General features: G+C 44.2%; 1 long non-coding RNA gene across 1 annotated transcript; it reads right to left on the reverse strand.

Annotated features, from left to right (window-relative positions):
- Positions 1-1,223: 1,223 nt before the first annotated feature.
- On the reverse strand, positions 1,224-14,271 carry LOC123727370 (uncharacterized). Its single transcript, XR_006759362.1, has 2 exons — positions 13,618-14,271; positions 1,224-1,459 (listed from the first exon to the last, which is right to left on the reverse strand). It is a non-coding gene; the product is annotated as an uncharacterized lncRNA (long non-coding RNA).
- Between the last annotated feature and the right edge of the window lie 316 nt (positions 14,272-14,587).

Here is a 14,587-nt window from a genome sequence, read left to right on the forward strand (position 1 = left end):
CAACGTGACACCCTTGAACCTTTGCAGTTTAGCAAAAATCACCGAAAGCTGAACTGTGAGGCGTTGTCCGTACGGACTACCTCTGCGGACTACCCCATGGACTACCCCATGGACGAGCAAAGAATGACTTCATCTGCGTAATCACTTGACTAACAGAAGGGGCCTTCAGCAAAGCTCTCTGGGTAATGAGAGTAATAGCCCATCAGTAGAACATAGTTCTTACCCTCAACAGAAAAGAGACCTATTCCCAACGATCTCAATACCTCTTTTTCCACAACTCACATTGACTCTTTGCTCTGTTTTGACCTGTATTTCTGGCATGTTTCACAGGCTCTGACTGTCTGCTCTATATCAGCGTTCATCTTGGGCCAGAATAACACTGCTTCTGCACGTCAATTTTCTTTCTTCTGTAGCACACTTCTTGAACCCTTAAATATAATTCCAACCAGTACAGATATCTCATCCCTGTATTGACCATAAGGGTATGGTATAGCTTGTACAGACCACCTACATGTTATGGATTAAATCACCTTTAACAAACAGTTATCTTCTGCAGCAGCACGTGAAATAACTGTCCACATTTCATCTGAGACTGGGCAACTGTTTCTGATAAGGTTTACATGTATGGTCTCGTCCTGCTCGTATATCTGGTTTGGTTGTGAGCTGTCAAAAGCTCTGGACAATGTGTCTGCCACTAACAAAAAATGTTTCCCTGGTCTGTACTCGAGTTGCAAGTCCTATTTCTGAAGTTTTGGAAACAGTCTCTGTAGCCTTGGTGGTGTGAATGTTAAACCCTTCTTTGCAATAGTAACCAAAGGTTTATGATCTGTTTCGGGCCCACACTGTTTTTACCATAGATAAACACATGGAGTTTCCTCACATGTATATGACAGTGCCAATGCCTCTCTCAATCTGAGCATAATTACACTCAGAAGTTGTCAGAGCCCTGGAGGCATTTTCTACTGGGCGCCATCTAGTGCCATACTGCTGTAACAATACTGCACCTAAACCTGCTTTAGAGGCATCTGCTGAGATGTTGGTGTTGAGCTTTTCATCCCAGAACCTCAGTACTGGAGCATGCATGATCAATGCCTTGAGCTGCTCCAACTCTTTCTGCTGATTACTGTTCCAACACCACTCTGTAGTTTTCACTTCTCATCAGACTCGTTATTAAGCAGAGCGACACAGGGGAACCCAAGACCAGACTCAGATGAGGAAACAGGAATGAACCAAAATATTTATTGTTAACACAGAGAGATATGGAGTACAGATCCGGGGAAGCTCGGATGAGTTTCAGAAAAAAAACTGATGTGGAGACGGAGGTTGGAGTTAGCTGAGTAGAGCAGGGTAAACAGATCCTGAGGGGAATCCAAGGTAGTGGTGGTGAGTAAAATCCAGAGCAATGTAGTTGGATGGTGAGATGTGGAACAGGAAACAGGAGCCAGAGACAGAGCAGTAACTGCAATGAGAGGATAAACGGTGTCAGGCAGGGAAACAGGCACAACAGAGTAACAGGATCTTGAGTAATCATAAATGGCTAGAATAATATCTGACTGAGAAGAGATTACGATCTGGCTGAGTGGAAGTGGCAGGACTGAGTATTTGTAGAGGTCTTGATTATGGAACGAGTTGCAGCTGGAAGGGATTTGCTCTGACTCCAGCACACCTGTCTCCAACCACACAATCACACAGAGAGGGAGAGAGAGAGTGCGAGAGAGAGAGAGTGTACTGGGGGAGTAACTGCAGGTTAAGAAGACACCGGATGAACACCAGAGGGCGTAGCAGGAGCAGATGTGACACTCGTGTGAGTTGCCAGATTAGGTACAAATTTGCCCACATAGTTAACCATACTTACTAAGAACCTTCGTACACCCTCTTGATAGGTAGGCGGTGGCATGTTCGTGATGGCTGTCACTTAGCTCTGGTCTATCTGAAGATCTTCACATGTTCGTTTTTCACCCAAGAATGTTTTTTCTGTATTTCCGAATCCCCGTTTGTCTGCGTTTAGGTTTCGCCCATTTGCTCTGGCTAGATCAAGTGCTGCTTTCAACGTTGTGTTGTGCTCTTCAAGAGTCTGACACCGACTTACCCAGTTGCGGCCCACTTTTTGGAAGCAAACCACTTGATTTCGTCTCTGCGTTATATTGGCATTGAACATGTCACCCTCCCTAGGAGAGGGGGTGACCTTGATCATTTATTGTTGAAACGAGAGGCTGTCTGGATGTTTACCTTAAAGACCCTCGCTCCCTTCGGTCTCAACATAGACTTTGATCTGAAGCCATTCTTGTGATTATTGTGACTTTGCCATTGTAATTGTTTGTAAGCTAGTGTAGTCTAAAATTAATCTATAATCGTATGCTATCCATTTGTTTTTTGTATGCTGTTCTTTGTATGCCATTTTAATATTTAAGAATTAACCAATGATATTAGGCCATACTTGGCCATGATTACAGACACCTGTGTGTCTTTTGATTGTATATAAACGAGTCATCCCGCAGTGTTTGTGATCATACCCTGATGAAGACAGCTTGACTGTCCAAACGTTGGACATAACATTTTTGCATCTGAACTCCTAGTGTGCGGCTTTCCTTTATTTTCATGTTTTCTGACCCCATAATACCACATCATCAATGGACACTGTGGTGCCTGGCACACACTCAAATATCTGTTGGACTGGCCTATGAAAGACTTCTGGTAATGAGGTGAGAACAAACTGGAGCCTTTTAAATGAGTACCTACAAAAATAAGTATTTGAAAGTACAAATCCGTGTCTAGACTGATCTGCCAAAACCCTGAGGAGGCGTCTAGCTTTGAGAAGTATTTATCTCCTAATATGTCCCCGAATATCTCCCTGTCACGCCTGCTCCCGCTCCCCCTCTCTGGCGCACGAGGGCACCAGGCGGCCCATCATTACGCACACCTGTCACCATTATTACGCACATCAGTGCTTCGTGGGACTCACCTGGACTCTATTACCTTATAGATTGCCTCCCTTATATCTGTCACTTCCTCAGTTTCTTCCCTGTGTCTGCATTAATGTTGTTTTGTTTCCCCTGTCCAGACACAGTCCTTGTTTTGTTTTATGTCGGTTATTTATTAAATATTCACTCCCTGTACTTGCTTCTCGTCTCCCAGCGTCTGTCCTCACAGAATGCAGACACCAATATTGGAGGTATCAGGGAGTTTTTTAGTTTTTTGTTGGTGTTGGTGACGTCGGGCCCAGGTGCCGCTGCCAAAGGAACCGGGGATGCCTCAGCTGGCTCGTCGGGCTTTCATGCCTTAGCTGTCGGGCTTCCATGCCATAGCTGCTTTTCTTGCCTCGGTTGGCTCGGGAAGGCTCCCACGCCACGTCATGCCTTAGCCGGCTCGTCAGGCTCCCACGCCACGTCATGCCTCAGCTGGTTCGTCAGGCTCCCACGCCTCAGCCGGCTCATCAGGCTCCCATCCCACGTCACGCCTCAGCCGGCTCGTCAGGCTCCCACGCCTCAGCCGGCGTCTCAGGCTCCCATGCCTCAGTCGGCTCGCCAGGCTCCCATGCCTCAGTCGGCTCGCCAGGCTCCCATGCCTCAGTCAGGTCATCAGGCTTCCACGCCTCAGCTAGTTCATCAGGCTTCCACACCTCAGTCAGGTCATCAGACTTCCATGCCTCAGCCAGTTCATCAGGCTCCCACGCCTCAGTCGGCTCGCCAGGCTCCCACGCCTCAGCCGGCTCATCAGGCTCCCATCCCACGTCACGCCTCAGCCGGCTCATCAGGCTCCCATCCCACGTCATGCCTCAGCTGGCTCGTCAGGCTCCCACGTCTCAGTCGGCTTGCCAGGCTCCCACGCCTCAGCCGGCTCGCCGGGCTCCCACGCCTCAGTCGGCTCGTCAGGCTCCCACGCCTCAGTCGGCTCGTCGGGCTCCCACTCCTCAGCCGGTTCGTCGGGCTTCCACTCCTCAGTCGGCTCGTCGGGCTCCCACGCCTCAGTCGGCTCGTCGGGCTCCCACTCCTCAGCCGGCTCGTCGGGCTTCCACTCCTCAGCCGGCTAGTCGGGCTCCAACGCTTCAGCCGGCTCGTCGGGCTTCCATGCTTCAGCCGGCTTGTCGGGTTTCCACTCCTCAGCCTGCCCGTCAGGCTAAGGGGGGGTACTGCTCCCGCTCCCCCTCTCTGCCGCTCGAGGGCGCCAGGTGGCCCATCATTACGCACACCTGTCACCATCGGTACACACATCAGCGCTTCATGGGACTCACCTGGACTCTATTACATTATTGATTACCTCCCCTATATCTGTCACTTCCTCAGTTTATTCCCCACCCGTGTCTGCATTAATGTTGTTTTGTTTCCCCTGTCCAAACGCTGTCCTTGTTTTGCTTCTTGTCGGTTATTTATTAAATATTCACTCCCTGTACTTCTGTCCTCACACTCCCCTCTGGTAGGTAGCTGAAAGTGTTCACTTTTTACATACTTGTTTAGTTCTCTTAGCTCGCTCAGACTGTGTATGGATCCGTCTTCCTTCTCAGCTATTACTAGTGAGTGGACCCATTCAGTAGGCTCTTCTACTTTGTCTAGGATATCTAAGGCCTCAGTAGCTGTGCTTTTAGCTCGTCTCTTAGTAATAATGGGACCTTTCTAGGTACATGGATCACTGGTCTACAGTATCTCTGCTTTTAGCTTGTCTCTTAGTAATAATGGGACCTTTCTAGGTACATGGATCACTGGTCTACAGTATCTCTGCTTTTAGCTGGTCTCTTAGTAATAATGGGACCTTTCTAGGTACATGGATCACTGGTCTATGTGGATGCTCTAACTCCATGTAGTTCTGCACTTTGAGTTTTCCTCTTCCCTGAAAAACATCAGCATATGCATCCTCAACATTAGTCATGTCACCATTCACTGTATGAACCTGTTTCACTAGTCCCAGTAAGTTACACAACTTTAACACAACGATGGCTGTTTTTGTCTCCCTTTACTATGACAACCAGAACCTTGTGAGATTCATCATCTACCTCCAGCAACAATGTTCATGTCCCTGAAATGGCAATTGCTTCAGCACTGTAAGCTTTCAGTCTTATCCTTTGTTTTGTGTTCACCACTGGTTTTACCTGTAACCGTAACAATTCAGTCTCTGGAATGATGTTGACCTGTGCTCAAGTGTCAAGTTTGAACACAATGTCAGTTCCATTAGTCTTGTAGGTAGCAGTCCAGTCCTCGTCTGGTCCTGCAAGCGTGATTGTTCCCACAAAGAGGTCACCCAAAGCCCCCTTACTGTACAGTGTACTGTATTTTGTTGTCTTCGCTGCCTGCATTTGGTTATTCATGCCACAGTTGTGACATTCATTTATATATGCTGGGCACTGGAGAGGTCTGTGCTGTCCTCTGCAGTCGCCACACGAGCGCTGGTCCCCTGAAGTGCGCTGATGACTGCTGTCAGCTCTGTCCTTTGAAGTTAGCCGTTTAGCTATAGCTCTTCCTTTGCTAGCATACTTCACTTGTTTTATTTTATTTTATTTAACTAGGCAAGTCAGTTAAGAACAAATTCTTATTGACAATGACGGCCTACCAAAAGGCAAGTTCCTGCAGAGATGGGGGCTGGGATTAAAAATTTATAAAATAAAAATATAGGGCAAAACACACATCACGACAAAAGAGACACCACAATACTACATAAAGAGAGACACCACAATACTACATAAAGAGAGACACCACAACACTACATAAAGAGAGACACCACAACACTACATAAAGAGAGACACCACAACACTACATAAAGAGAGACACCACAACACTACATAAAGAGAGACACCACAACACTACATAAAGAGAGACACCACAACACTACATAAAGAGAGACACCACAACACTACATAAAGAGAGACACCACAACACTACATAAAGAGAGACACCACAACACTACATAAAGAGAGACTCCACAACACTACATAAAGAGAGACTCCACAACACTACATAAAGAGAGACTCCACAACACTACATAAAGAGAGACACCACAACACTACATAAAGAGAGACATCACAACACTACATAAAGAGACATCACAACACTACATAAAGAGACACCACAACACTACATAAAGAGAGACAACACTACATAAAGAGAGACACCACAACACTACATAAAGAGACACCACAACACTACATAAAGAGACACCACAACACTACATAAAGAGACACCACAACACTACATAAAGAGAGACACCACAACACTACATAAAGAGAGACACCACAACACTACATAAAGAGAGACACCACAACACTACATAAAGAGAGACACCACAACACTACATAAAGAGAGACACCACAACACTACATAAAGAGAGACACCACAACACTACATAAAGAGAGACACCACAACACTACATAAAGAGAGACACCACAACACTACATAAAGAGAGACACCACAACACTACATAAAGAGAGACACCACAACACTACATAAAGAGAGACACCACAACACTACATAAAGAGAGACACCACAACACTACATAAAGAGAGACACCACAACACTACATAAAGAGAGACACCACAACACTACATAAAGAGAGACACCACAACACTACATAAAGAGAGACACCACAACACTACATAAAGAGAAACATCACAACACTACATAAAGAGAGACACCACAACACTACATAAAGAGAGACACCACAACACTACATAAAGAGAGACACCACAACACTACATAAAGAGAGACACCACAACACTACATAAAGAGACACCACAACACTACATAAAGAGAGACACCACAACACTACATAAAGAGAGACACCACAACACTACATATATAGAGACAACACAGCACTACATAAAGAGAGACACCACAACTACATAAAGAGAGACACCACAACACTACATAAAGAGAGACACCACAACACTACATAAAGAGAGACACCACAACACTACATAAAGAGAGACACCACAACACTACATAAAGAGACACCACAACACTACATAAAGAGACACCACAACACTACATAAAGAGACACCACAACACTACATAAAGAGAGACACCACAACACTACATAAAGAGAGACACCACAACACTACATAAAGAGAGACACCACAACACTACATAAAGAGAGACACCACAACACTACATAAAGAGAGACACCACAACACTACATAAAGAGAGACACCACAACACTACATAAAGAGAGACACCACAACACTACATAAAGAGAGACACCACAACACTACATAAAGAGAGACACCACAACACTACATAAAGAGAGACACCACAACACTACATAAAGAGAGACACCACAACACTACATAAAGAGAGACACCACAACACTACATAAAGAGAGACACCACAACACTACATAAAGAGAGACACCACAACACTACATAAAGAGAAACATCACAACACTACATAAAGAGAGACATCACAACACTACATAAAGAGAGACACCACAACACTACATAAAGAGAGACACCACAACACTACATAAAGAGAGACACCACAACACTACATAAAGAGAGACACCACAACACTACATAAAGAGACACCACAACACTACATAAAGAGAGACACCACAACACTACATAAAGAGAGACACCACAACACTACATAAAGAGAGACACCACAACACTACATAAAGAGAGACACCACAACACTACATAAAGAGAGACACCACAACACTACATAAAGAGAGACACCACAACACTACATAAAGAGAGACACCACAACACTACATAAAGAGAGACACCACAACACTACATAAAGAGAGACACCACAACACTACATAAAGAGAGACACCACAACACTACATAAAGAGAGACACCACAACACTACATAAAGAGAGACACCACAACACTACATAAAGAGAGACACCACAACACTACATAAAGAGACACCACAACACTACATAAAGAGAGACACCACAACACTACATAAAGAGAGACACCACAACACTACATAAAGAGAGACACCACAACACTACATAAAGAGACACCACAACACTACATAAAGAGAGACACCACAACACTACATAAGAGACACCACAACACTACATAAAGAGACACCACAACACTACATAAAGAGACACCACAACACTACATAAAGAGACACCACAACACTACATAAAGAGAGACACCACAACACTACATAAAGAGAGACCTAAGACGACAACACAGCATGGTTGCAACACAACATGGCAGCTGCACAACATGGTAACGGCACAAAACAGGGTACAAACATTGTTGGGCACAGACAGCAGCACAAAGGGCAAGAAGGTAGAAACAATAAATCACGCAAAGCAGCCAAACTGTCAGTAAGAGTATCCATGATTGAGTTTTTGAATGAAGTGATCCAGTTTGAGTGTTTTTTGCAGCTCGTTCCAGTCGCTAGCTGCAGCGAGCTGAAAAGACGAGCAACCCAGGGATGTGTTCGCTTTGGGAACCTTTAACCACATGTGACTGGCAGAACGGGTGTTGTATGTGGAGGATGAGGGCTGCAGAAGATATCTCAGATAGGGGGGAGTGAGGCCTAAGAGGGTTTTATAAATAAGCATCAACCAGTGGCTCTTGCAACGGGTATACAGAGATGACCAGTTTACAGAAGAGTATAGAGTGCAGTGATGTGTCCCTTAAGGAGCATCGGTGGCAAATCTGATGGCCGAATGGTAAAGAACAATTCAAATCAAATTTTATGTCACATACACATGGTTAGCAGATGTTAATGAGAGTGTAGCGAAATGCTTGTGCTTCTAGTTCCGACCATGCAGTAATATCTAACAAGTAATCAAACAATTTCACAACAACTACCTTATACACACAAGTGTAAAGGAATGAATAAGAATATGTACATATAAATATATGGATGAGTGATGGCCGAACGGCATAGGCAAGATGCAGTAGATGGTGTAGAGTACAGTATATACATATGAGATGAGTAATGTAGGGTATGTAAACATTATATCAAGTGGCATTGTTCAAAGTGGCTAGTGATACATTTAATTACATCCCATTTTTAATTATTAAAGTGGCTAGAGATGAGCCAGTATGTTGGCAGCAGCCACTCAAAGTTAGTGATGGCTGTTTAACAGTCTGATGGCCTTGAGATAGAAGCTGTTTTTCAGTCTCTCGGTCCCAGCTTTGATGCACCTGTACTGACCTCGCCTTCTGGATGATAGCGGGGTGAACAGGCAGTGGCTCGGGTGGTTATTGTCCTTGATGATCTTTTTGGCCTTCCTGTGACATCGGGTGGTGTAGGTGTCCTGGAGGGCAGGTAGTTTGCCCCCGGTGATGCGTTGTGCAGACTTCACTACCCTCTGGAGAGCCTCACGTTTGTGGGCGGAGCAGTTGCCGTACCAGGCGGTGAACATCTAGCCACTCGAGAGCACCCTTACCTGCCGATCTATAAATTACGTCTCCAAAGTCTAGTATGGGTAGGATGGTCATCTGAATCAAATCAAATCAAATTAAACTGTATTTGTCACATGCGCCAAATACAACAAGTTCCCACAAATAAATGCTTACTTACAAGCCCTTAACCAACAGTGCAGTTCAAGAAGAGTTCAGAAAATATTTACTATATAAACTAAAGTAAAAAATTATAAAAAGTAACACAATAACATAACAATAACGAGGCTATATACAGGGGGTACCGGTACCGAGTCAGTGTGCGGGGGTACAGGTTAGAGGTAATTTGGACATGTAGGTAGGGGTAAAGTCAGGATGCTCTCAATGGTGCAGCTGTATAACTTTTTGAGGATCTTGGGACCCATGCAAAATCTTTTCAGTCTCTTGAGGAGGAAAGGCATTGTTGTGCCCTCTTCACGACTGTCTTGGAGTGTTTGGACCATGATAGATCGTTGGTGATGTGGACACCAAGGAACTTGAAACTCTCGACCCGCTCCACTACAGCCCCATTGATGTTAACTTCTATGGGCTTCGTGGGACGCTAACGTCCCACCTGCGGGACACAGCCAGTGAAATACCAGGGCGGCAAATGTCATAATTCAACTTTCTCAAACATACAACTATTTTACACCATTTTAAAGATACACTTCTCCTTGATGTAACCACATTGTCTGATTTCAAAAAGGCTTTACAGCGAAAGCAAAACATTAGATCATGTTAGGAGAGTACATAGACAAAACTAATCACACAGCCATTTTCCAAGCAAGGACATGTCAATAAAACCCAAAACACAGCTAAATGAAGCACTAACCTTTGACGATCTTCATCAGATGACACTCCTAGGACATTATGTTACACAATACATGTATGTTTTGTTCGATAAAGTTCATATTTATATCCAAAAACAGCATTTTACATTGGCGCGTGATGTTCAGAAAATGTATTCCCTCCAAAACTACCAGTGAATGTGCACATCAATTTACAAAAATACTCATCATAAACGTTGACAAAATATATAACAATTATTTAAAGAATTATAGATAGACTACTCCTGGGTGCAACCACTTTGTCAGATTTTAAAATAGCTTTACGGAGAAAGCACATTTTTCAATATTCTGAGTACATAGCTCAGCCATCACAGAGAGCTATACAGACACCCAAGACGAAAAGTCAAAATGTTCCATTACCGTACTTAGAAGCATGTCAAATGCTGTTTAAAATCAATCTTTATGGTATTTTAAACGTAAAATTGCGATAATATTCCAACCGGACAATAGCATATTCATTCAAGAAGAAAAAGAAGGAACTCGTGTGACCGCGCATATCCAATCCCTTTATTGCCAGGCAGACCACTCAGTAACTGAGCTCCTATACTCTGCCCAGTGACAGGAGAATGCTCAAACCACTTTCTGAAGTCTTTTGACAGCCAATGGAAGCCTTAGGAAGTGCAACGTAACCCCACAGATACTGTAGTTTCGAAAGGGACTAGAAAGAAGAACTACAATTCTCAGATCCTCCGCTTCCTGTTTGACTTTTTCTCAGGTTTTTGCCTGCCATATGAGTTCTGTTATACTCACAGACACCATTCAAACAGTTTTAGAAACTTCAGAGTGTTTTCTATCCAAATCTACTAATAATATGCATATTCTAGTTCCTGGGCCAGAGTAGTAACCTGTTTAAATTGGGTACGTTTTTCATCCGGCCGTGAAAATACTACCCCCTAGCCCAGACAGGTTAATGGGGGCCTGTTCGGCCCGCCTTTTCCCATAGTCCATGATCAGCTCCTTTGTCTTGCTCACATTGAGGGAGAGGTTGTTTTCCTGGCACCACACTGCCAGTTCTCTGACCTCCTCCATATAGGCCGTCTCATCGTTGTTGGTGATCAGGCCTACAACTGTTGTGTCGTAAGCAAACTTAATTATGGTGTTGGAGTCGTGTTTGGCCATGCAGTCGTGGGTGAACAGGGAGTATAGGAGGGGACTAAGTACACACCCTGATGGGCCCCGGTGTTGAGGATCAGCGTGGCAGACGTGTTGTTGACTACTCTTACCACCTGGGGGCGTCCCATCAGGAAGTCCAGGATCCAGTTTCAGAGGGAGGTGTTTAGTCCCAGGGTCCTTAGCTCAGTGATGAGCTTCGTGGGCACTATGGTGTTGAACGCTGAGCTGTAGTCAATGAATAGCATTCTCACATAGGTGTTCCTTTTGTCCAGGTGGGAAAGGGCAGTGTGGAGTACAATAGCGATTGTATCCTCTGTGGATCTGTTGGTGCGGTATGCAAATTGGAGTGGGTCTAGGATATCCGGGAGGAATCAGGGTTAGTTTGGCAGCTGGTGTGTAAGAGGAGCGATTACGATAGAGGAAACCAAGTCTAGATTTAACTTTAGTCTGCAGCTTTGATGTGTGATGAGAGAAGGACAGTGTACCATCTAGGACATACTCACAAGTACTTTTATGAGGTGACTACAAGCTCTAAATTCTCAGAGGTAGTAATCACAGCTGTGGGGAGAGGGGCATTCATCTTACCAAACCACATGACCTTTGTTTTGGAGGTGTTTCAGAACAAGGTTAAGGGCAGAGAGAGCTTGTTGGACACTAAGAAAGCTTTGTTCTAGAACATTTAACACAAAATCCCGGGAGGGGCCAGTTGAGTATAAGACTGTATCATCTGCATATAAATGGATGAGAGAGCTTCCTACTGCCTGAGCTATGTTGTTGATGTAAATTGAGAAGAGCGTGGGGCCTAGGATCGAACCTTGGGGTACACCCTTGGTGACAGGCAGTGGCTGAGACAGCAGATGTTCTGACTTTATACACTGCACTCTTTGAGAGAGGTAGTTAGCAACCCAGGCCAAAGACCCCTCAGAGACACCAATACTTCTTAGCCAGCCCACAAGAATGCAATGGTCTACCGTAACAAAAGCTTTGGCCAAGTCAATAAAAATAGCAGCACAATATGGCTTAGAATCAAGGGCAATGGTGATATCATTGAGGGCCTTTAAGGCTGCAGTGACACATCCATAACCTGAGCGGAAACCAGATTGCATACCAGAGAGAATACTATAGACATCAAGAAAGCCAGTCAGTTGATTATTGACAAGTTTTTCCAACAGGTTTGATAATCAGGGCAAAATAGAAATAGGCCTATAACAGTTAGGATCAGATTGATCTCCCCCTTAAAATAAAGGACTAACCGTGGCTGCCTTCCAAGCAATGGAAACTTCCCGAGAGAGGAGAGCCAGGTTAAAAAGGTAAGAAATAGGCTTGGCGATTGTAGGTGCAGCAACCTTAAAGAAGAAAGGGTCTGCCTGCAGGGAGAAACTTTGTAGTGGGGCGGGGGGAAAAGAGGGAGGAGCATTAGGGCTAGTCGCATTAGAAGGGGTGGGAGATGAGGAAGTATTGGACAGGCATGGAGGCATGGCTGAGTCAAATAGGAATCCTGACTTAATGAAGTGGTGATTAAAGAGCTCAGCCATGTGCTTCTTGTCAGTAACAACCACATCATCAACTTTAAGGGACATGAGTATAAACCCTCCACCTCTCCATACTGTGTCACTAAGAACACCACTGTCCATTGACCATAACCGACTCTGAGTCACTGTAAGGAATTGTATAATATCTGTACATTATAGGAAGATGCTTGGGCGTGGAAAAGACATACTATGCATTAACTGTTACTTAGGAACATCTGTAATTACAAAAGTACAACGCTTTATGTTTTTGCTTTAGCTTGAGATTAAGGATCAGTGGTCGACACGTAACAAGTGCATTAAGAGATCAATTGTACAAGTCATATGCCTGTGTGTTGAACTATACTGTTGGTAACAGACGGTTAAAGGGAACTAAGCCAGTTTCCTGTTGATGCTATGCTCGTCTTACTTCTGCAAGCACATGATAGCAAATAGAGGAAGAAGGATTGGGAACCTAACTGCCAATAACACAATAAGCTGAACTCTGCCTAGCAGAGACAACTTTGTATTAGTAACTGATAATTATGAGTTTATATGGTATTAAGTTAAGGGACATCATCCCTTACAATTACTCTCTCTAGCTTGACACATTTGTATTGCTTTTTCTAGTGTCAATACAATCTCACCAAGTAACTTTTTCTCGGCCCCTTGTCTCTCACCCCCATGAAAATTATCTCGTATCACCGAGTCTGCAATTTGACCGAAATTATACAACTGACATTTCAGTTTAAAGTCCATAATAACAACATTCTTTGTTTCATTCTGACATCTACTGTTGAAAACATACCTCTCGAATGTTTAGTTTCTTCTGGGAGTACAAAAATACAGACATTTGGCTAATCTGCTTGCTCCTGATCTGTTATCTGAAAGCTGTTGTAGACATCAATGGCATCCAAGCCAGGTACTGTCAGAAACAGTGCGACCTTCTGTGCGTCGTCTTTTTCAGCCGCTCCTATCGCCATCAGATAGAGGGTGAAACGCTGCTTGAACTGCTTCCATTGTTCTTCAACGTTGTCGTTAAGTTTCAGTTCTGTTGGAGGCTTTAGCTGCTCCATGTCGTTAGCCAGCTAACACTGCAAAACAACATTTCCTAGCGCCAATAGTCCTTGCAGTGGTTCTGCCGTGAAGTCTTGGAGCCCCAAAACGTCTCGGCTGCAGATATAACGAAGTCCAGCTTCTTGATGTCCAGAAATATGTGTATAATTAATCACTGTCACGGATGTCGTAGGGTGTAGACCAAAATGCAGCGGGAAAATGTATACTCATCTTCTTTTTATTAGTGAAGAAGGAAAACACAAACAACGTATACAAAAAAAAAAAGAACTAGACATTCTCGTCAGGCACACAACAAAACAAGAAACAATCTCCCACAAAATCCCATGACAAACACATTCCTATCTATAGGACCTTCAATCAGAGGCAACGATAGACAGCTGCCTCCAACTGAAGGCCCCAACACCAATTAGCTAAATATAGAAATACAAACGACTAGACTGAACATAGAAATAAACTAACATAGAACAATAACCAAAACCCTGGACTAATAAATCAAATACCCCTCTACATACACAACCACCCCAAACCATATAAACCAAATACCCCCTCTACATGAACACATACACAAACACACCCTGAACCACATAAAACAAATACCCCCTGCCACGTCCTGACCAAACTATAAGAACAAATAACCCCTTTACTGGTCAGGACGTGACAGTACCCCCCCCCCCCCAAACCCCCACCCCCCAAAGGTGCAC

The sequence above is a fragment of the Salmo salar genome, chromosome ssa15 (genome assembly GCF_905237065.1).
Source record: "Salmo salar chromosome ssa15, Ssal_v3.1, whole genome shotgun sequence".
NCBI classification, from domain to species: domain Eukaryota; kingdom Metazoa; phylum Chordata; class Actinopteri; order Salmoniformes; family Salmonidae; genus Salmo; species Salmo salar.